This window comes from Phoxinus phoxinus (genome assembly GCF_949152265.1).
Source record: "Phoxinus phoxinus genome assembly, chromosome: 8".
In the NCBI taxonomy this organism is placed as follows: domain Eukaryota; kingdom Metazoa; phylum Chordata; class Actinopteri; order Cypriniformes; family Leuciscidae; genus Phoxinus; species Phoxinus phoxinus.
In genome coordinates, this window is record NC_136883.1 from 5391297 (window position 1) to 5416589 (window position 25293).

Consider the following 25293-nt stretch of genomic DNA (forward strand, 5'->3'; position numbering starts at 1 on the left):
GGTGAACAAATCATGAGTAGACACAGCATCTGTGCTCTGCGGGATGTCCCTTCAGCACGTCGTTCTGACTCACACGTCTGTTTGGCTGTAAATTAAACGTGCTTTATCTCTCACTGTTCCTCTCTATGCAGAGACATACTGTGTCCTCCTACCTACAACAAGAGCCTGTTGAACTGAGGATAGCACATCTCAGAGCTCCAGCTGAGAAAGCGTGATCAGCGTGCAGGCCAGAGACGGTGTGAGGGGGAGGAGACAGACCACTTGTTGAAAAATGAAAGGGGGATTCGCAATGCTTAGTATGGCAACTGAGTGAATGCTGGTCAAGGCTGGTTAGCGCTGGTTTGGTGCTGGTATGGTGCTGGCATAGCAGGTGTACAACCATAAAAAATGCTGGTTGACCAAGAAATTCTCACTGAGAAAATATTTTGATGAAAGTTTTTTGTTCATCCAAATGAAAACCAGTGGGGTTCAATGTTGTCTGGTGCAAAGAAATATCTGAATTAAAAAGTCATACAGGTTTGCAATAAAATTATTATGGCTTACTATTCCTTTAAGCTAGTTAGCAAGTCTGCTATGGAAACCACCATCTTAAAGGAACACTTATTTTGGAAATAGGCTCATTTTACAACTCCCCTAGAGTTAAACAGTTGAGTTTTACCGTTTTCGAATCCATTCTGGCGATCTCCGGGTCTGGCGGTAGCACTTTTAGCATAGCTTAGCATAGATCATTGAATCTGATTAGACCCTTAGCATCTCTCTAAAAAAAATGACCAGAGTTTCGATATTGTTCCTATTTAAACCTTGACTCTTCTGTAGTTACATCGTGTACTAAGACCGACAGAAAATGAAAAGTTGCAATTTTCTAGGCCAATATAACTAGGAACTATCCTCTCATTCCTGCGTAATAATCAAGGAACTGCTGCCGTACCAGCAGCGCAGTGATATTACAAACTTAGTGCCGGTCACGTTGGAAATTACAGAGCAGGGGACTATTTTCAGGCGCTGCGTAATATTATTGCACTGCTGGTTACACAGTTCCTTGATTATTACGCAGGAATGAGAGTATAGTTCCTAGCCATATTGGCCTAGAAAATCGCAACTTTTTATTTTCTGTCGGTCTTAGTACACGATGGTATATTAGTACACAGTATATTCTTTTAAAATAGATTATTTCCGTAATAAGTACTCTTTTAAAAGTATTATTTACCTTTTAGGGTTATAGCACTGAACCATGTGGCATATTTAGACACAAGAAGCTACAGTAAAAACACATCTAAAACAATAGGCTGAACATCAAGTCCATATCAACAGACCACCGGAATGCAAATTGAATTTCAGAATACCTGACATTCTGTGAATCACATGAGCTTTAAATTCCAGTTAAAATTCCAAGACTGATCACAGGACACAGTGGTGTGTGGGAGGGATGTGATGGGGATCTGTGGCCTGTGAAGTCGAGGTGGAGTGCGGCTATTCGAAGTCTCCTGTGACTCTCAATTGCAGTGCTGTCACTCCAGTTTGTGTCCAAACAGCATAATAAGGGGTCATTACGAGACCAGAGTGGAAAATAATGGAAGAGTCATTAAAGCCTGGGGGAAACGATATCTCTCCACAGTGTGGGGGGACAGGTAGACTATTGCCCTGAGGAGATTACCGTAATGAGGTAGAGCGTCTCTGCCAAAAGCTACGTTCACACAGACAGTGTTTGGTCTGATAACCAGTTTCATTAGCAGGTGTGAGTCTCAAGTTGTTATATTAAAACAACCGTTTGCAATAGCAGCTTGAATTGTATGATTAACAGTCAAACTCACTTTCTATTTAAAAAAATATAAAAAATAAATTCACGGGACAAGTAGCCGTAAAGTATGATTCCATTCACACAGTGCAGTGTGTTCAAGTTTGAGATATAATCACATTATATACTTTTGTAAAGAAATTTGTTATAAATTACCATGCTTTCATTTATATAAATGTGTATATAATATGTATGGGTACATAAAATACATAAAATATAATTTGATATAATCTGTCATAGTTAAACATAACTGAGAAACGTCTGTATCTTATGCTCACCAAGGCTGGATTTATTTTGTAAAAAAAATACAGCAAATAAAACAGTAATACTGGACAGTATTATTACAATTAAAAATAACTGTTTTCTGTTTGAATATATTTTAAAATGTAATATACTATATAATATTAAAATGTGATAAACTTAATCCATTCTTCAGTCACATGGTCCTTCAGAAATCATTCTAATATGTATAATAATCATTCTCAATTTGCTTTCTTATGATAACAATAAGAAATGCTTTCTTATTATCATCAATGTTGAAAACAGCTGTGCTATTTGTGAAAAACATGATACATTTTTTCAGGAATCATTGATGAATAGAAAGTTCAAAGAACAGCATTTATTTAAATTTTAGTTTAAGGTCCAATTCTCACTATTATCGTGCATATTTCTAGGATCTTGTCTGTTTATTAGTACTTATAAAGCACATATTAATGCCTTATTCTGCATGACCATATTTAACATCCCTTAATCCTCCCCAATACCTAACAACTAATAAGCAGTCATTGGGAATTTGGAGGCAAAAGTCATAGTTAATAGTTAGTTAATAGTGAGGACCCTTAACTAAAGTGTGACGAAATTTTACAATGTTTTAGTAAACAAAAATTTTTACAAGTACAATTTACTTTATTTTTGATCAATTTAATGCATCCTTGCTGAAATAATAAAGTATTAATTTTTGAAACAGTAATGCATATGAAGGGTGGAGATTGTGTGATCAAAGCCAAAGAAAAAAAAAATTGAATTGGTCTGAAGAAACTTTCCAGGTGCATACCAGAATCTAATCTCCAGTCAAACAATTCATCAGTCATCGGCATTTAAAAAAACAGTCAATCATCCCATCAAAAGGCCCGATTCTGTTAGTTACCTGCCATGACTGCTCCTACCCATCAAATCAATCTTCAGTCAATCAAAGAGTTGCCATGCCAAATAAAAGTCCAGCAGCTGGGGAGAGGCTCTTAATCTCATAATCAAACAACACATCTGTGTGTGTGTGCGTGCGGGCGCACAGCTCTGCTCCGTATTATGCAGCTATGCCGACACACGCTCTCAATCTAAGACACTTCACTGAGGAATACATTAGAGAGGTATAGAGGTCAGGCAAACAGACTCTAATCAGATCAGCTGCCCTGCTGTCACTAAGCTAACTACATAGCCAGGACCTACAACAACTGCTTGGCTCCTCAGGGCTCTTCCGGGGAACATGAGTTTGTTTTAAAACCTAGCGAGCTAGTGCGCATTTTAAGACCTCCTAGGCATGCATCTGGAGCTGTTCTGTAGGCTCCATAAGTATGATGACTTCTAGGGTACCTTCTAGGGAAGGGGTGTCGATTCCTCGACTCTCAATAGCCCTAGTGTCGGAATCGACTCCAGGACAGGAATCGACTCCCAGTAAAGACGTGATGTGGTGAATGCCTCAAATCAGTCAATTAGTTGCCATTGGCGCAAGAGATCAGATAAATCAATTACACATACCTCTTCTTTTTATTAAACATTTCAATAATAAAAGGATGTTCCACTTCTGTCTTCAAAATTGACAGCTGGTATTTTCTATAGAATAATGTTGACATTCAACATTTCGAGATAATGCCATGATGTGTCTACATTAGACAGTAAAAGTATGCTGTATAAATAAAAAGTATAGTGCTCTGTGTTGTACTTTTAAAAAAAATGTAGGCGGGGAAAAATACATTAAGTGTGTAATAAGAACTGCCATCTTATTTTTTTTTAATCCTGACCCTATTTTGATTAAAAGTAAATGTCCAACATTAGGAATCGGGAATCGGAGTCGACTCCAAAAAGCCCGGAATCGAACACCCCTTGTACCTTCACAAAGAAGCCAATCCCAGAACGCACATCACAATGTCTAAATGATGGTGGACAAAAAAAAAAAATCATAACGAAAGTTATATTTAATTCAATATAAAGTGTTTATTTCATTCAACCTAATATAATGTATGACCAAATACACTGTGACACTTCTATATTACGGGCTAAGAGAAATACACATAATTTATTTTACAAATGTGAAGGAGGATGAAATACGGTAAAATAAGTATAGGTATGATTCAATTGGTTTTAGGCCCTAGTTGAAGTTCTCTATCTTTTGTATGTGGGACTTTAATGTATGGTGCAGAAATATCCTGTAGTTGGCAACATTTACTTTTATTTTGACAGGAGAGCACCTTGGAGGAGGAAGGCCTTGTTTAGAGAAAAGGCCAAGCCAGGTTTTGGCAAGGGAGCATGGATGTTAGGTGATCCTGTTTGAACCAAACAGATTGGTGTTTTTTAGCTTTCTCCTTTGAAATCGTTCATGGATTAATTACCCATCGAGGTTCAAGAGAAGACTTGGGGCTTTTGCTATTTTCTATTTCATCACATTTGGAGGGATTAGGACCATTTTTTCCTGGACATTTTTTGGGGGCTCAAGGATTAATGCATAAGGACAATACTTCTCACACATAGACTATTTGATCAAGTACTCTTGGATAAGTGTTAATTTTTTCTGATTTGACTATTGAGTTATCAATATACTTTGTTGGTTAACCTGTTTAGGCCTATCTTTGTCTGATTTCAAGTATTGATACAGTTTTTTTCATTATTCATTCATGCCTTGTGAGTGCCCTGAACTTTAAGTAACTACTGGTTTATTTAAGTTGCAAGCCAAGTTTGTTACAACACTTTTAAGATTGTAAGTACACTACAAGTGCACATTCAATACAATTAAGTGCACTTCTTGTTCACAAGTGTCAGTATGCCTACCAAAGCCCTCAACATCATTGCATTCTGTCTAACTGTTTTTAAAGCAAGAACAAATCCTGTCTGAACAGACTCTCAGAAGGCAGCTGCCTATGTACTGTTGGTAGACAGTAAGGAAGCTCACTGGGAATTTTGTAACAGAGCTATATAATATTTAGAATATAAATATGTGTAAGAATGTATGTGTGGAAATGACAATATCACGTTTCTCTGAATTAGCCCTGCTATTTGCAGCTGCAATGGGAAGAAATTGCCTGTAAAGAAGAAAAAAAAGATGTACGCTCCGGTGAATAATGCTAAACAACAAACAACAGCCCCAGCCTTCAAGTAGAACAATACCATCATTAGATAACGGGCTGTTCTCTTTTCAGGACCGACCCTCGGGTTAATGAACGTATCTGCATCGCTTTATGCACCATTACATGGCTTTATCTTCCTACGGCGCTAATGCAATTCACGACTAAACTCAATGAAGAGACGTTCTGAAAGAGCGGTCTACACCAGCCCTGAAATGCCTGTCATGACTATATCCCACAGGGCATGACAAATATAACTGAGCTTGGGGGTAAGCAGGCGTTTTCCGCCGTTTTTCAAGACCTTTGTGCACTTACTGTGGAATATTGTCACCACTGAAAGTATCTGAACACGTTTGAAGTGGAATGAACATGAGCTGCCCCCAATATTTCCCTTTTAAAATAACATCACAGACAGGTGAAGGTGACTTTGCCCAGTGTGAAACACACTTCTCAGGAATTGTACAGAGAATATAAATGTTCTGTAATTAAAAATGATTTTTAATGCTGATTTCATCTGAAAACTGGCCTACAACACCTTTCTGTGCTTTGATCATGAAAAAAGAGATAAGATCTGATTGCAGGAGGAACATTCAAAGCAGTTATAAAACAGCTGATATGCACACATTTGCGACCGCATATCAATTGAAATTGATATAACTGTGCTCAGTTACTTGGCAAACCATAGACAGCCTAGAGTTGACCTAATGATTCTGATCATTAACTTGACGAAATATCCCATCATTTGTGACATAGCGCTTCCCAGCCATTGACGAGTTTTTACGGCAATCCGTGTTTTCACTTTTATGCTGTAGAGACGCTGTTATGGATCATCTGAAAAAATACCGCATCTCCAGATGTAAAAAAGCGAAGAAGAAACAGAAACAAGCGATAGAAGTATTGCTTACACACACATGCAATCTAACACAACACAATCATCAAACATTAAACAGGATATAAATCAAAACTGCCTACTAATGAAATGTAGACCCGGGACGAGATATAGGATTGTGAAGCTTTGTGTTGGTGGACTCGATCTACTCCATGTTTTTATCATCATTCTGAATCCGGTCCAAATGTAGTCATTGACAATTTGAAAGAATTGAAAGAACTGAAAAAGAAAGAACCGAGCCTCTACTTAAAAAAATTATAATAATAATCTAGCTTCATTCCTTCTTTTGAATATTGGTAAATGTAATAATATAAAGCAACAATTTTAACAAAAAAGCTGAGATCATTGCGATTTTGGTAATGACTATTGCATATTCAGATATTTATACAATAAAATATTCTGGGGGCCAATTTTATGAAAATGTGAACCATTTTCTGAGGGATAATTGTTGAAATTGAAATTCTAGAGGAGATTTATGCGAGATTACTGGTGTGTTGTTCTCATGAGAAACATCTGAAGTCAGGAGAAAAATTCCATTTGCCATCTAGTTGATCTCATGCGGTCTAGGAGAAAAAAAGCTGAGATATCAAATTGATCTTGTTAGCAATTGTCCTGCTGACAAAACCAACATGACTGGTAGCCATGTTTTGGAAAACCAACTAATGACCATCTCTGACCAGATAATAACCAGCCCTAAGAAGCTAAAAATACATTTTGCTCAAATACATCTATCGTCTTAAATTGTCTTTCCTTCAGGCACAAAGGAAAATTAACTTTGTGCAGAGGTAAAATGATGAACCAAAATAATCACATCAAAAGTTAATAAAATAAAAAATAATTGGCACCTCTCAGCTTCCAAACTCCGTCTATCAGTTACAGTGATGAATGTTTGTTTCTCTGACTATCTGAAGCAAGTGACTCGAGTCTGCTCAATTCATAGTCAGGATACAGGATTGTAGTCCCCATCCTGCAGGAATCATAATTGGCTATTACCCAATTTCTCTTCCTTTTCCCTCTCCTCACCACTTTCAAATTATCCTATACCTCCCGAGCGCAATTCCATCAGGTCCCAATGGCAAAATCAGATCAGCGCCCAATAGCCATTAGCTCCTCTATTTAAAGAGATCTATGCAGTTGTGAAGGCTGCTTAGAGTTAATTACGCTGCCTGTCTGTGTTTAGCCTGTGGCAATACTGCACTCCGATGGGAAGATTATTGAGTTTTATCGCTCTTCTAATGGAGAATCCCCCCTCCCCCCCTCGCCTCACGTCCATTCAGACCATAGCAGGGCCATAAACCGCCTCCGAAGCCTTAAAACCGACTTCTGCCCCGAACCGATAAGGAGCTGTAACAAAACACATTGATTTGGCCCATAAGGATTAAAAAGCAAAATGCACCATCGTCCATCCAGAGTCGATGCAGTTTTATGACACAGTGCTGAAACTCAAATGGCTGCATAGTGCTGGGAGGTTGAGTAAAGTTCACTGGGCCGTTAAGGCATAAAATGGTCAGTGACAGCTGGGGTGTGTCTGTGGATGTAAAGGCCACTATCTGCGGTGTTATTTTGAATTATAATAGCCATATGACAGATAAATCAGGTAACTGTCACTCAAGTTGCCTTATTGACTGTTTCTCAGCTTTAAATGAAAGGAAATCTGTAGGACAAGGGACTTTGTGAATGAATCCGATTTAGACGATGAAAGTCCCACAGGACTCAAAGCTTACTAAAGTAGCAGGAGCATCTAAATCCCTGGAGGTAGATAAAAACCCTCCAGATTTCAGCAACCAGACAGACGGCTTCAAAGGAAAACACACAACATACAGAACAGACCCAATAATGCAAATTTCTCTTCCGTCCAATCCTCTAACACCGTTCCCACAGGGCTAGGTAACATGCAACTGAATAACTTACAACAAGAAATGAATAGTGTTGCAAACAACAGCACATATATGACATTAAAACCTTTACTAGCTATCAGTCTTAAGTTGACTGAAGGGTATGAGGGCTTTTATTTTGTAGTTGAGACCGACCTATGGCTTCTCAAGTACTGCCACACAGTATGGCATAATCTCTTTTTACAATATTCGCTATGTATACTGTGCACATGTTTCGAATCTAAATTTTCCTTAAAAAAATCATATTTTGGCTAAGTCTAAGGTAGCATCAATTGTGTATTTCATAGACAAGGCAATTTCACAAAGCACTGCATCAAGCTCATGCGTAGAGTATTGTGCCATTAGCAACATGCTAACACTAAATCAATGCACCTCACTTGAGTAGCGCTATTTGGATGATTGTATGTCTGTTCAGAGCATTCCAGATTTGGTCACTTATTAGTTTTTTGTTTCATTTAAGATACAGTCTTGAAAGATTGCTGCCTATGTTGGCAGTAGAGACCGTAAGGATGCCAGGTCTGTGCAACAAAAGTAGCCCAATGGCCAGTCAAAAGTAGCCCAAAAATAGCAGAATACATTTTTCTCTGGCAGATGAATTCTTCACTGAATTTGTACATCTAGGGGTTGTTGGAGCTCTGAAATTGTATTTACAGGGGTGTAAATAAAAAAAAATGAACCGCGGCAACAACTTAAAAGTAGCCCGATTCTGCGGGAAAAACTTGGACTTGGCAACATAACACTGAATGGTAGGCCAGCTCTCCAGGTTTTGAAACCGCTATCATGGAAAACCTGGAAAGCCTATAGGCTACTGAAAATCCTATAATGTAAAGGACTCAACTTAACATTCCATTGTAAGATCTTTTTTTTTACCTATTGCTTGACCAGACTGGCAGAAGATCAAAATAAATAAATAAATAAAATTGCACATAACTATATTGATCTCAGAGGCAATGACACCATTCACTTAAACATGCAATGTAAAGAGGTCATGTTGTAAAAGGCATACTGTTTGAAACCAGGGTATCTGCAGAATTAATTTATTACTTTTAAGACCTTTTTTAAGACATCAGATTCTTGAACTTAATTAAACAAGCTGGAGCACACATTTAACTGCAAAACATGATATGAATTAGAGGTTGATCAATATTGGATTTTGCTGATACAATGTGTTTGATTAAAGGCATAAAAAGACTTATATACCAATACTAGTAAAATCAATATATTTATGTATTTTCTTTCATGTAATGGGGTGTCCCTGATAGAAGCCACAAGATTTACATTGAAAAAAATACAAAAATACCAATAATATCTAGGAAAAAAAGACTTTATGCAGAATAAGGGACTTTTATATGCCCAAAATGCACAAGGACTCTTATTTTGAAATAGCAATGCTTTGCAATTGTAGCTGCTCATTCAAAAAGATAAGGGAGGAAAAATATGCACTCTTACAACCATATAAAACATATTAAAATATAAACACCATGAAGTAAACATTGTCATATTCATCAACAGTAGATTATGAGCAATCGCTTGGCATTAATGTGTGATCTTCAGTGATTGCAACTGCAATGATGTAACTACAGAAGAGTCAAGTTTTAAATAGGAAAAATATCAAAAATATTTGGTCACTTTTTTCATGCTAACGGTCTAATCAGATTCAATGATCTACTGTATGCTAAGCTAAGCTAAAAGTGCTACCGCCAGACCCGGAGATCGGCTGAATTGATTCAAAAACGGTAAAACTCAACTGTTTAACTTAACTGTTTAACTTAAGTTGGAAAATTAGCCTATTTCCAAAAAAAAGTGGAGTCCTTTAAAGACATTTAAAAAACAGTAGGCAGTAAATAGTATACAAGCTATTATTTGTTCTACCCGAGTTGTTGTAATTATGCATTTCTATGGCAACACTATCAACGGAAAAATGAATCTGCAGTGGTCAGGTAGTGCAAGTCGGAGCTCTCAGTAATTGTAATTACGAGTTCTACAAGGTTTTTACAAGTTGAAATCTCGTAATCACGGTAATTTTAACATGGTGTGAACGCAACTCTAGTATTCCATTTCCAAATATAGCCACACTCTTTTCCATTGCACTGGAGACAAACATGGAGGTTCTGTTTCATAGAGTAGATCCAATATCCTTATATTTATACACAATGTGTGAATGCAGTTCATAAATACAGCAGTGTCCTATGCCATGTCTTTTACTAACAGCCCGTCTTTGAACGCACATCACACCTCTCAGGGGAAAAGACAACTAGATGAATTATCAGGTAATGTTCCATTAACAGGCAAGTGCTGCTAATGCATCCATAAACACGATTACAATGAAAAACAAGCACAGCGTGAGCAGGGCAACTGATATTTTTATATTTATTTGCTGGTATTATGTTTGCATGACCATTATAACTGACTGAGCGAACACGTGATGCTGGTTGACAGCAAATCTCAGATCCTCACATGTTTGTGTCACCCTGGATCTCTCTCGCTTATGCAGCAAAGCAACTGTCCTTACTGAATATTTAACAATATCTTCCCTTTTCCCCATCGTTTTCTTTCCTCCGCCCCCTCAGCTCGTCAAACGAGTCCTTAGTCAGCAGTAAATCCCACACTTCCAAGGATTTTGCCCAGCGTGATCCGTCACGCAGTCTCCAGGCAGGAGAAGTAGAGGAGGAAGAGAGTCTGCCTTCAGCTGGCAAGCAAAAGACCATGGGGGATTGTGGGTAACAGACCAGCCATTCCAAACAGCCTAAGTATATATACATTCAGTCCAGTCACGTTAAGCAGTATGTATATAGAGTACACTCACGTTAAGCAGTATGTACTATATAGAGTACACTCACGTTAGGCAGTATGTACTATATAGAGTACACTCGCGTTAAGCAGTATGTACTATATAAAGTACACTCATGTTAAGCAGCAGTATGTACTATATAGAGTACACTCACGTTAAGCAGTATGTACTATATAAAGTACACTCACGTTAAGCAGTATGTACTATATAAAGTACACTCATGTTAAGCAGCAGTATGTACTATATAGAGTACACTCACGTTAAGCACTATGTACTATATAGAGTACACTCCCGTTAAGCAGTATGTATATAGAGTACACTCACGTTAAGCAGTATGTACTATATAAAGTACACTCACGTTAAGCAGTATGTACTATATAAAGTACACTCATGTTAAGCAGCAGTATGTACAGTGTTGGGGAAGCTACTCTGAAACTGTAGTTTGACAAGCTACAAGCTACTCGTAAGTTAAAGTAGTTAAACTACAGTCAAGCTACCCTTTTGGAAAAGTAGTTAGCTACACTACAAGTTACTATCAAAAAGTAGCTAGCTACATTGAAACTACTTTTGATTTTTTTGAACAACGTATATTATAAATAACTGATTAAGTGTCTGAGGAATGTTTTAAGTAAAATATTTAGTGTTTAAAACAATGCAATACAATTATGATTTCATAGAGTATTGTTTTATTACACACAACACTCAAATATATCAGACTGTTTGTCAAAAGTGCAAAATTGCAACAAATATGAACTTGGACAAATAAGGCCATGGGTAATTAACATTAGTTGTTTCTCCATACTCCAAATCTGCCGCCACGTCTTGCTCCATCATGGATATGGCGGTAATGGCAAAAAATGGCTCTTTGAGGGGATCCGAATCTTGGCGATCTGTTTTTGGCTCTTTTTAAATATTTACCAGTAGTCAGTTTTAAGAAGCCAGCTTGGGGACATCTCAGTTTAGCCTGGAAATAATCACTGGGAGGAATGATGAGGTGAGATTTGTAGTCAAATAATTAAAACTCAGATATCACACACCAATATCTGAGTTTGAATTATTCTGAAATATTGATTATTACCTCATTTGTCATATGTGGCCATATAGGGTCGCACAACATCCCTCTGCTTAGACAGTGACATCACTATTTTGGATTTACCAAAATGTTATTCATACCTACTCACAAATAAACATCAAAAACAAAGCCGGCTGCAATGATTTTCTGTGCAAAACAGCTTTTACTAAAACACTTTCACACAAGAACATTGTTATCACACAAGAACATTTTGATAGAAAACAAAAAATATTTAAAGTTTTAAATATATACTGTAGATAAAATTAGAATAAATAAAATGGAACACAACTATCATAACACAACACCCCTGCGCTGGGTGCGCCCCTCCCCTTATAACTGTTCTGTCTCGCGGAGGAGCTAATTTGTGTGCATCTGTGTGAAAAAAAGAACGACAGAAAGAACGGCTCCCCTCCAGCCGCGACTCGGCTCCCATCGTTCATGTTTATGAGCCGTTCAAAAGAATCGGTTCGTTCGCGAACGTCACAACAAGAAGAATATCCTGACATCGCGCTGATTCGCGCCGGCTCGACAAAACGCAATGTAGCTTTTGCTCGCGCTACACCGCTACTTGCTGCAAAAAGTAGTTAGCTACTGGAAAAGCTACACTGTTTAAGTTACTGCCAAGCTACTGAAAAATGTAGTTAAGTTAGTAGCGTCGCTACTTGTATTTAACTACTCCCCAACACTGAGTATGACCTATATAGAGTACACTCCCGTTAAGCACTATGTACTATATAGAGTACACTCCCGTTAAGCAGTATGTATATAGAGTACACTCACGTTAAGCAGTATGTACTATATAAAGTACACTCACGTTAAGCAGTATGTACTATATAGAGTACACTCACGTTAAGCAGTATGTACCATTTAAAGTACACTCATGTTAAGCAGCAGTATGTACTATATAGAGTACTGTACACTCACGTTAAGCAGTATGTACTATATAAAGTACACTCATGTTAAGCAGCAGTATGTACTATATAGACTACACTCCCGTTAAGCACTATGTACTATATAAAGTACACTCATGTTAAGCAGCAGTATGTACTATATTGAGTACTGTACACTCACGTTAAGCAGTATGTACTATATAAAGTACACTGATGTTAAGCAGCAGTATGTACTATATAGAGTACACTCACGTTAAGCAGTATGTACTATATAGAGTACACTCCCGTTAAGCAGTATGTACTATATAGAGTACACTCATGTTAAGCAGCAGTATGTACTATATAGAGTACACTCACGTTAAGCAGTATGTACTATATAGAGTACACTCCCGTTAAGCAGTATGTACTATATAAAGTACACTCATGTTAAGCAGCAGTATGTACTATATAGAGTACACTCACGTTAAGCAGTATGTACTATATAGAGCACACTCCCGTTAAGCAGTATGTACTATATAAAGTACACTCATGTTAAGCAGCAGTATGTACTATATAGAGTACACTCCCGTTAAGCACTATGTACTATATAGAGTACACTCCCGTTAAAGGCCATCTTGCAGGTTTTTTTTTTTTCAAAATTAATATATAACCTTGTATGAAAATACCATATGAAAAGTAAATGCAGGATTTAAAATCGTTTTGCAAGACATAAGGGCACAAATTTAGTAGAAAACGTGACCGTTTCCTTGACCGTATTGAAAAACCGTTTTTTTTCACCATCGCGTCATATTACGTCACATGAGGTAGTCGTTTGCCGCCGGGCTCTGCGTTGTGCGTTCGCTCAGTGCAGAGTAGGTTGGTATTCAGTTGGAGCGGTCGTGATTCAGTGTGTTTTCGGTGGTTATTGTATTTCAATTAATCATCGTCGTGGTCAGAGGTGTAGTGGTAAAAAAAGAGGTGGGTAAACTATAAATTCTGGTGAACCACGAAGTGGTCACCCGGTAAGGTGGGCCACTGCCTACCGCTGTATGTGTATCCTGATGACATCGCTATAGGCTATCATTTGATGGTACTACCAAGGGTATCACTGGTTGTTCCCTCATCATAGGTCACACAATCACTATTCAATTCATACATTAATCTAAATTCTTGTTAAAAAGACTCAAGAAGGAATAATATGGTTGAAATCTATAAAGTTGACTAAATTACAAAACAGAGAGAACAAAAATATTTTTAACCCGTAATTACAAAACAAAAACGGTTGTTGTATTTTTAAAAGGCAAAATTTTAATTTGAACTGTAGGCTAGGCTACACCAAATGCTGCGCAAAAAAAATAATATTGACGAATTTTTGTTTATTAGGCTACTTGTTGCCCCTTAATTAAACATTTAAAATATTCACAAATTAATATAGATTTTGTTGTTGTTGATTTATTTTTCTGAGACAAAATTAGAACCTGGAAATGATATTATTCCCGCAGTGCTGAATGAGAAGAGCCATATGTCTCTGGAACCACAGCCTACAGAAAGGTGATTTATAGGTGATTTAATAATAAATGTGTCTGAAAAAATAACGAGGCATTTTAATTGTTGATTAATAAACTATTGTTTTCTAAATCAGTGTCGGTTAAAAACATATCTCCATCTCCGCTGTTAAGCGGGTGCGCTTTTAGAGAGAAATGCACCTTTCATACGGATTACATAATCAGAATGTATTAGCTTTCGATTCGAATTTGTTCGTTTTGAAGTGGACATTTCAAGCTTTAGCCTACATATTTAGTTTCAGTTCTCGCGCTCCAGTTCACGGAGATCATGAAAGCGCGCCTGATTGTTTTATTTTATTTGACAAAAGCACAACGCTTTCTTGTTATTCCGAGTTTACACAAATAAAAGTAGTTGCGAATAATGTATTATTATTTTCTGTATGACCAGAAATGATAGAGTATTTTAAATTGTTTCACTGTTGATTAGTGTTCGCGCCCGTGCCATGCAGTGCGCGCTCACACTCCACTCTCGGATACGCGTCAAAATCTTGTGTTTATTTAATCTCGGCGACATGGAGTTATATGATGACGGCGATATGTGCACACTGTCCCGGCTCCTTCATCGGGTCGCCCGGTCCGCCGTCAGATTGTGTTTCGGCCGCGGGCGGGAAACATGACGGTCACGGATCCGTCAGAGTCAGAGATCACTTATTGTACTTCTGTTTTACAAAATGCATAGGCTACATGTAGCCTACCTGTCTTAATGTGCCTTGTCTTAATTTAATTAACATATCCTACATAAACTTGTAATGTAGCCTAATGCATTTATGTGTTTGTTATTAGTCTGCAGCCGACACTTATTATAGCCTAAATATAATATATTAAGTTCATTTCCAATCTGTACTCCAAATTTTAATGTATGTGTTGGCTGTTTCTACATATAAAGTTTTTATACAGTAAGACAGTTGTGATTGTGATTATTTTTGTATTCATTGTCACCAAATGGGGCCATTCAAAGCCTTTATAAAGTCCTTCTTCCTCTGGAAACTGTCTCCTAATGGCTGACATACACAACACATGCAGGTAAGGGTCTAAATAATAGCTTTACTTTTGCCTGATACATGATAATAATCTGTACAATATTGTGATCTGAGCATAGTGTTATACATATCGTCGGCTAACGTGAATAAATCTAAGCTAGTAACACTGTTCTCTCATCGAGACCCCTGCCCTGTTCTCCTCACACCACAGCTCAATGTGTCTCCTCTGACCATTGTTCAGTCTAATCCTGGCCTGTCTACTCTCTTGGCTTCATATTAGGCACATAATTATATGGCTGAGGTCCATCATACGAGTAAACTTTTAGGCTAGAATTTCCTCAGCGTCCGATCTGTCATTGCGATCCATTGCTTTCCTATTGTTTACTTTGACCGCTCTGCCTCATGTTACGTCACTTCCGGTTTGGCGGTTTTCAAACGCGGAAGTAAAATTTTCTCACAAAAACGACTCCAGAAGCCTAAATAGCGTTTTATAAGTATATGTTCATATTTAAATATAGTTCCTACATTATTTTTCTATACATTGGCTCACTGGGTACTCTAACCTGCAACATAGCCTTTAAGCAGTATGTATATAGAGTACACTCACTTTAAGCAGTATGTACTATATAAAGTACACTCACGTTAAGCAGTATGTACTATATAGAGTACACTCACGTTAAGCAGTATGTACTATATAAAGTACACTCATGTTAAGCAGCAGTATGTACTATATAAGGTACACTCATGTTAAGCAGCAGTATGTACTATATAGAGTACTGTACACTCACGTTAAGCAGTATGTACTATATAAAGTACACTCATGTTAAGCAGCAGTATGTACTATATAGACTACACTCCCGTTAAGCACTATGTACTATATAGAGTACTGTACACTCACGTTAAGCAGTATGTACTATATAGAGTACACTCACATTAAGCAGTATGTACTATATAGAGTACACTCACATTAAGCAGTATGTACTATATAGAGTACACTCACGTTAGGCAGTATGTACTATATAGCGTACACTCACGTTAGGCAGTATGTACTATATAGCGTACACTCACATTAAGCAGTATGTACTATACAGAGTACACTCACGTTAGGCAGTATGTACTATATAGAGTACACTCACGTTAAGCAGTATGTACTAAATTGGGTACACTCCCATTAAGCAGTATGTTCTATATAGAGTACACTCACGTTAAGCAGTATGTACTAAATTGGGTACACTCCCATTAAGCAGTATGTACTATATAGAGTACACTCACATTAGGCAGTATGTACTATATAGAGTACACTCCCATTAAGCAGTATGTACTATATATACAGTACACTCACATTAGGCAGTATGTACTATATAGAGTACACTCACGTTAAGCAGTATGTACTATATAGAGTACACTCACGTTAAGCAGTATGTTCTATATAGAAATTTCAACTGCTTTATTGTTATTTAGTCAGAAAAATTTAACTATTATTGTTCAGTGATAAATTAAAAGTTGGATATACATCCTACTTTACATGTATACATAGAGTATACTCACATAAAGCAATATAGCAAATTTCAGCTGTGTGATTATATCATTGCAAAAATGTAAACTGTATTATCGCACCGCTATATAAATGCGGTATTATATTGGACTTTATCCGCATACATAGTAGACTCTTATAAAGCTATATACACTTAATCAGAAACCACAACTGCCTGACTTTACTTTGTTGCAAAATGTTGCCCATTTATGTAAAGGTGGTGAATATAAATCAAGTTCTGTCATAAACTCTAGATGCCACAGACTGATGGGTCTCTAACGCAACCTGATGACATCATTACGTCACATGCTTACTACATGACACAACCTGATTGGTTCCTATCGCATCTGCAGCCAGAGAGCCTGCTGCTCAACATTTGAATAGCTGGTTAGCATTTACTATAGCAGTTTGTAGCACACTTTCAGAGTTCCTCTGAAACCCTCCACCTCCCCCAGCTCCACCTGTATAGATCTGCTGTGGGTAATTATGATATTTGTGCAGCAGTAAGCGGTATCTCTTACAGGCTCACATCAGCATATCAGTGTATGTATTGGCAATGGCAAGTCCTTAGCAATAGTCTACAACAGCAGCAATAATCAACATACCGCATACATACAACATACTCATGTAGGGCAATATATACTGAATAGCATATCTCAACTGTCTGAATTTTTATTTCGTCATAAAATGTAACTGTTGCTCTTTATATAAAGTTGGAAATATAAGTATGTCCATCTTTATCAGCAAAGATTATACTTGTGTAGAGTGATATATGCTATAGCATATCTCAACTGCTTGATTGCTTGTATCATCACAGAATTTAAACTAGGCCTATATTATTACCCAACTCTAATCTGCTTAATTTGACTATAGATATTAAGATATTATAAACATTAACATCATGAATTCTGTTTAGCTGCTTTGAAATAATGTGTACCGGTATTGTGAAAAATTTGACTCGACTTCACCTGACGGTAAGGACATTCTGTGGGCGGTTCGCGAATAACGACACACTTCTATAATGACGATAAAAAGAAAAGCAATAGCACACAAATATCAGATCGCACTGTGGACCGGCCTTTAACAATAGGCCCTCCGCTTGCTTTTCCCCAAGACTCTTGGGAGCTCGCTCTGTGCAGAGAGATTTGGGCATTGAGGTTTTCAGATAACCCTCCCCAGTGTCCTTTGAGAACTCACTGCAGGGGCCGGGCCCCGATCCTCGTCCCCCAGGACAGCCATATTCTCTATTCTCATTCATCTGCCTTCACATGTGGAGAAAGCCAATGAATGTGGCTTAATATAGCTGCAATTTGGTGCATTGTGGGGGATGAGACATTGTGATTGTGGACCTGTGATTGTACCCAAATGGAAAAAGAGCCCGGGGGGCTTCATCACACACTTGTCTTGCTAAACATTTAATGAAGTAGATGTGCTTCAGAAACTAGCTAATATGAAGTAGGCTGCAGATAGTCGTGCTAAAGCGCTCTCTTATGAAAAATAAGTCCTTAATTGTATTAAATGTGCACTTGTAATGTACTTTCTTTTATATATATATATATATTTAAAAAGTGAATTGCAGATAAAATAATATTATTGAAATAAAAGGCCACTTAAGTGTACTTAGAGAGAGTACACTTTCGGTAACACTTTACAATAAGGTTCATTAGTTAACTTCATTAGATAACATTAACTAATAATGAACTGCACTTATACAGCATTTATTCATCTTTGTTAATGTTAATTTCAACATTTACTAATACTTTATTAAAATCTTGTTAACATGAGTTAATGCACTGTGAACTAACATGAACAAACAATGAACAGCTTTATTCATATTAACTAACATTAACATATATTAATAAATACTGTAACAAATGTATTGCTCATTGCTAGTTCATGTTAGTTAATACATTAATTGATGTTTAATAAATGAACCTTATTGTAAAGTGTTACCACACTTTCATTATTGTTTTTTTAAAACTTAAGAACACTTTTAAAAAGTGCACTTTGTAATAATGTCAAATTAAAAGTTTTACTTTATAGTACATTTTAAATAATTATTTTTTACTAATCTTTAGACACGCTTCAAAGAAGTACACTTATTTTGTTGTGTTGAACATACAAAAGCACATGGTAAAGTACTTGATTAAAATTGTAACTGTTATTCTGAATATGTACATACTTTATTAATTTTGCAAGCACTTTAATCATATTTCGTACAAATTATAAAATGACATAGTCCTGCTGGGGTCAAAAAAACACTCTTAAGTTCAACTAACTGCATTTAGTATAAATTTAAACTCACATTTTAATTTAATTGGAAATAACATGTAATTAAGTGTCTGAAAACATTTCAGTTTACACTGACCATGGAATAAACTATTTTAATGCACTTTGCAGAGGCAAGAGGTTTGCGGAGATTCTTTGACTCCATGTCATGCATTAAAATAATTTAATGCACAGCTAGCCATGGATTTTCTATTATATAAATGCTATTTTTAAAAGTATGCCAAAGTGTACTTTTTCGCAAGCGTTATGTAAGAAAATGACACACAAAACCAGAGCTGGCCTGCTGTAATGCAAACGCCATAAACCGTTCACACCTACGGCAGCTGATCAGGCACATTCCCCACCTCCTACTTCAACTCCAACAACGCAAGATTGTGAGATTGTAAAGGGCCTTTATATGTGTAAAAGAGCCAGACGGGGGTTACGAATGTGAATGCAGAACCTGAACAGCAGTGTGTCGTGCATTTAGCTGAAGGATCATCACAACTGGTCGTAACCACACATATGTATATGCTGGTGGTTCCTCAAAAATGACTCTAGGGCCTTGGAGACAACAGATTTTAATTAAAAAAAAAGGAACAATGGATTTTGGCATTGGCACTATCATTCTCAGTACCTTCTCTGACCCCGGGTCATGGACAAAAGGGAGGAATGATGCGATGATGGGGTTACGGAGGGCTTTTGTTGAACATAATGTTTGTCTCCTCACCCTGAGCAAATGTACCAACAAAATGTCTTCAGTGAAGAATTGTAGACAGATGAAAGCGAGTCAGACATGTTGTTCTGACAGGGTTTCTGTTGAGGCTTGACGTTGCGTTCTTGTACCGCGAGGAAACAAAGGTAGTTTGTGATTAAATATTTAATGTTTAGGCGAATGTTCTGAACATCGTTTCCTCTCTTTTTCCCAGATTGATCATAGTCTCAGCATGTGCAATGGTGCGACTTACACAAACTCAAATATCTAATGAAATAATCATGGCACTGTCAAGGCAAGAACGTATCTTCAAACGATATGAACATCATTGAGAAAAAGAAGTGTGCTAGTTGTATGTGCACTTGGACTTCTTAAAGGTGTATTTTTTTAAAAAAATACTGTACTTGCAGATAATATATCATCAATGAAATAAAAAGCTACACTCTAAAAAATGCTGGGTTGTTTCAAGCCAATTTTGGGTCAAATATGGACAAAGCCAGCCGTTGGGTTAAATTTTTTTATTACATTTTTAACCCAACATTTGGGTTTGTCCATATTTGACCCAAAATTGGGTTGAAACAACCCAGCATTTTTTAAAGTTTACTTGAGTTGTTGTGTTTCTAAACCCACTGAAAAAGTATGTACACACTTTAAAAATACACTTTTAAAAAGTGAACTTTGTAATAATGTCAAATTAAAGTTTTAAATGACATATTAAATCTTTAAGTTTTAATATTCTTTTACTTAGTTTGATGCGTTGATTACAGTACTTGATTATAATTTTTGTTTGATATTATACATTTGAATGAATATATTTTAAATGCTCTAAATTGCAACTTCCTTATTACAAATGTGTAATTACAAATATATTTGTTTCAAAAGAAATTACATTAAAGTATATTTTGGTTTACTGTTAATGCTTGCCAGCACATTCAGCAGAACACTTTAGCCAAATTTCAAAGATAATAGAAGTAATTATGAAATTGCGCATACAAATGTTCTTCAGTCCTACTTACGTGGGACAAAAAGTGCAGCTATATATAATAGTAAACTATAATACATGTTAATGCTATTAAGTGTTCGGAAAAAAATAATATTCAGAGCAAATTTAAGCTATTTCCATAATAAGTCATCTTTTTAAAAGTCTTTTTCCAAGTACACAATCTTTCTTTTAGCACTAAACGGCAAAATAATAATAGTAATAATGAATACCTTTAGGCATTAGGCATTTGTTTGCATACATTTTGGTCACACTACATCTTTGAACATAACACATATCGCGCTCCTGCAAGTATGCTGTTAAAATCTGTAATATTTCCTTATGCCTAACCCCATTCTTCCCCTATAATTTCCTGACCGCCATCACTATCCCAAGGAATGAATGCCAAAAGTGAGGACCGTAAAGCTGAGAATTTGTCTCAACACCATTCATTTTCTTGCTACTTGTAAGCAGAAAATCAATTAAAAACTGTTTTTCTGGAGTGCGCCGGTGGCGGGGCTGTGCCGTGGGTGCTGACCCGCCAGTCATTAATGATCTCAGTGCATTTCTGTGGGTGCATTGAAGCAGGATGTGGGCGGCAAAGCCAATCCTCATTTCAGGGTCACTTGAGTTCTTCTCTCAGCGCTGTCTTGTATAACACTATTCACGATATTCACCTTCAGTCTTTATTTTTATGTTTCAGCTGACGCGAGTGTGGGATTATACGCTACTGCACCTAAAACTCGGCCATCAAACCATCAAAAGCCCCTTTGCTGTAACTGACCTCGATGCTAAAAACAGCATTGTGGAGTCTTGCGTTGCATAACTCATCTCACAACAAAGAGAGGCCTCTAGTGTTAGCGATGAGACCTGTGGCAAGGTTTTCCATTAAGACTGAGAGGTCACCGATATCTGCGTGCACCTGTGAGACTGAGCTTATGATGTACTAATCACTGTGTGTGTGACCATAGGCTGTAACATCAGCATGCAAACAACCCCAGTTCTGTCAAACGAACTTTACATGAGTCATGAGTCACTTCAGAGCATACAAGATGTGGGGTGTATGGTCACAGAGATATGTTTCATTCATGATAGATAGATAGATAGATAGATAGATAGATAGATAGATAGATAGATAGATAGATAGATAGATAGATAGATAGATAGATAGATAGATAGATAGATAGATAGATAGATAGATAGATAGATAGATAGATAGATAGATAGATAGATAGATAGATTGATTGATTTCAGCTTGAGCTCATGATCAAAAGAAAAACTAATTTTCTCATCAATCCATGATGAGAAAATTTTATATAAATATATGTTACTTAATTTTAAAAATGGTTTCCTCCAGACCAGGAAAAAACTGGATAAAGTCAAGATAAAAAAGATAAATCAATTGATTTTATTTTTTTTGTCTCGTTTTTCTCATGATCACTAGAGAGATAAAAAATATAAATCAAGATTTATTTATTATATCAATTATATCAATTTATTATTAAAATCAAATTTTGATTTTGAAGTAGCCTAGCAACAATTCAGGGTGTCAAGAAAAAAACTATTTGTCAAGATGATGAAGAATATTATAGATATCTTGACAAATATTTTTTTTCTTGACACCCTAAATTGTTGCTACTTCAAAATTTGATTATAATAAATAAATCTTGATTTATATTTTTTATCTCTCTAGTGATCATGAGAAAAACGAGACAAAAAAATAAAAAAATAATATATATATATATATATATATATATATATATATATGTATATGTATATGTATATATATATATATATATATATATATATATATATATATATATATATATATATATATATATATATATATATTGCTGCTTCCATAAAATATACAAAATACAATTTCTTATATTTTCCCTTTTCATTTTGTGATAAAACGTACTTTTCTCCCTCTCGGGTCACTCCTACCCATTAATCTTGCATTTTTGGTTACATCTACCAATCAGTTTGCCCACATTAATGTGAAGCACGCTGAATTTATGACATTTACTGAGAGTGACACAGAGCGAAAGATGAAGGAATAACAGATGAGTAACCAGAGAAGGATGAAAAGGAGCTGTTTGAATGCTAAAATGTGATTTGAATCAGAAACAAGCTGTTTCGGCGTCACTCTGGGGGTCACTATCCTTGCAATTCTGTCAGCAAACTGCCCTTTTGGTGCAATCATGGAGCCCGTTTCATTTCTTCAAACGACGCTGTTTATAGTACACAGGACAAGGTGATAAAGGATCACTGTCTTTCTCTCAAGGAAGGCCATCTGTCAGACCTTGTGCGTGCTTGTGTGTGTGTGTGTGTGTGGTTCAGAAGGATAGAGTGGGCATCTAATCATCCTAAGCCAAGCTTTAGCCATGTGTGTGTACACAGTTGGTGACCACCATCACAATCACAATCACAAACAGGGCCTGTTCACAACAACGAGTGACGAGACTGAGCTCTGTACTGTCAGTAAACCGCTTGCCGTCGTTCCAGCAGGCTATAAAATGAGTGTAAATGTCCTGCAAAACCAACCGAAATGTGTCAGCACTATTACAGGAAGAGTAAAGCTTTGGCTCGGCTCAGAGGAAGCCTTTAAAACTGCTTTACATTCTCCCGCTCGTATATCACGAAGCGCCGCTCAGAAGTTACATCAGAAAATGAGTTAAGCAGGAATGGCACTTAAGACATGGATACGAACAGTGACGACGAGAAAGCCAGGCTCGCACACGAAGCATTAACTTTATGAGATGTGAAACGAGGACAAGGCGATGCGATATTAGGATTTAATTATGATATAACAAGATTAATATTTGCCATTGCTGTGACATTTGTCTTAGTATACTGGACTTGTAATGCCAAGGACCCCTAAATATGAGGATCTCTTTGCAAAGGACACCCTTACTAAAATATGATGGTAGCTGTATATTTTCACGTAGCCCGTAAAGACCCATTTATGATATTATAAATTTAGTTTATAACTTCAAATCTTGTCACTGGCATAAGGCCAAAGCCAATCATCTGTAAAATATTGAGTTTACCTTGACTCTTCTACACATTATTAAATATGTGAATAAGTTACATTTGAATGCCCAAAATGAATGCCATTTGCTCCTCATGATATTTAAAAAATTTGTTTTACATGTATTTTCCTCTTTTGTTTGTTTATTATTTACATTTGACTATTTACTACTATTTTTAGTCAACATGGATTGCTTTTCCTGAAAGACAAATGGAGCTAGACCAAATTTGAATTTGCTAAAAACTATGAATAAATATGTTTGGCTATTGGTCAACATTATCCAAATCACATGGCCCAAATGATTTCATCAGAAAAGCTAAATCTTTTATTTTTGATGAAAAATTACAAAGACAAACCATGTTTTCTTTGGAATAATGTGCGCAGATGAAACGTTCACAATAAGACTGGTTTATTTGTATTAAGAAAGTAAATGGGGACTATTTTGATGTTTACATTCACTGTAATTGCAGCAATTTTATGGAGCACCAAAAATAAAAATCTCATTGTACCTTCATAATCATGATGGAGCTTGAAGATGAAAAATAAAGATGTGCATAAGCTGGGAAAGGTTGAACTGATTGACTTTATGTCCCGCGAGCTTATTGTCACTAACCAAACGAAGAGATACACACCTGTTTCACACACGCAATTTCTCACAACCTCTCCCTTGAGTGCATGCACACACACATGAACCCCTCCCTGAGTGTATAAACACTCACACACACTGATTGAAGATCGCTCAGCTTGTGTGAAGTGAAACAGGGACAGCGCTCTGTGGAGAGCTGAGAGTGTGAGATTGCTAAACGCTGATATACAGATGTGTGAGTGGAGAGAGAGAGATACTGGAGTGTGTTTAGAGAATAACAGCTGCTTGGGTAGATCACAGGGAGTCCTACATTTTGTGCTTCAGTGGAGAGAAATGTGGTTTAATTAGCAGTAACCTTTTCGGTATCAAGAGACTAGGCCATCACATGGCATTATACACACGGTCACCGTGATTTTGCCAAGTAAGACATGTTCCTGGATCAACATATTTAGTTGATCCTGGAATAACATTCCTGTCCCAACATTTAGTCCTTACCCTGTCCCTACCCATAACTTTTCCCTAAAATCAGAGAGAAATGAGAGGTGAATAACACTGATGTTGAAGCATCTCACCCTGGTTCTAAGCCTAAACTTGATATAAACTGTAAACTTGTCCCTCAAATCTGATTGGTTGATTAAAAAAAATTTTGATCCAGGAACATGTGGTAATTAGTGAAATCACGTTTACCGTACACTGTAAAAAAAATGTTGGTTTAACTTTAAAAAAGCAAGTTACCTTGTTGACAATTTTGAGTTCGTTGTAATAAAAAATTTGAGTTAATACAATGAAAAGAATGGTTTAATAAACCGAAACTCTAAATAGTATGTTATCCTAATTAGTTATCGAAGTTGATTTGACAAAAGATAAAAAGTTGTGGTGATAAATCATGAAAATATTTTTTTACAGTGTACACACACACACACACACACACACACACACACACACAGCCAGTAGTTAAAAAGCGGCCATCCTCGGCCACAAGGGCA

General features: G+C 36.6%; 1 protein-coding gene across 11 annotated transcripts in view; it reads right to left on the reverse strand.

The window, feature by feature from the left end:
* The window catches only part of large2 (LARGE xylosyl- and glucuronyltransferase 2), a 116652-nt gene that overhangs the window by 46489 nt on the left and 44870 nt on the right, over positions 1-25293 (reverse strand). The gene's annotated exons all lie outside the window — the stretch shown is intronic.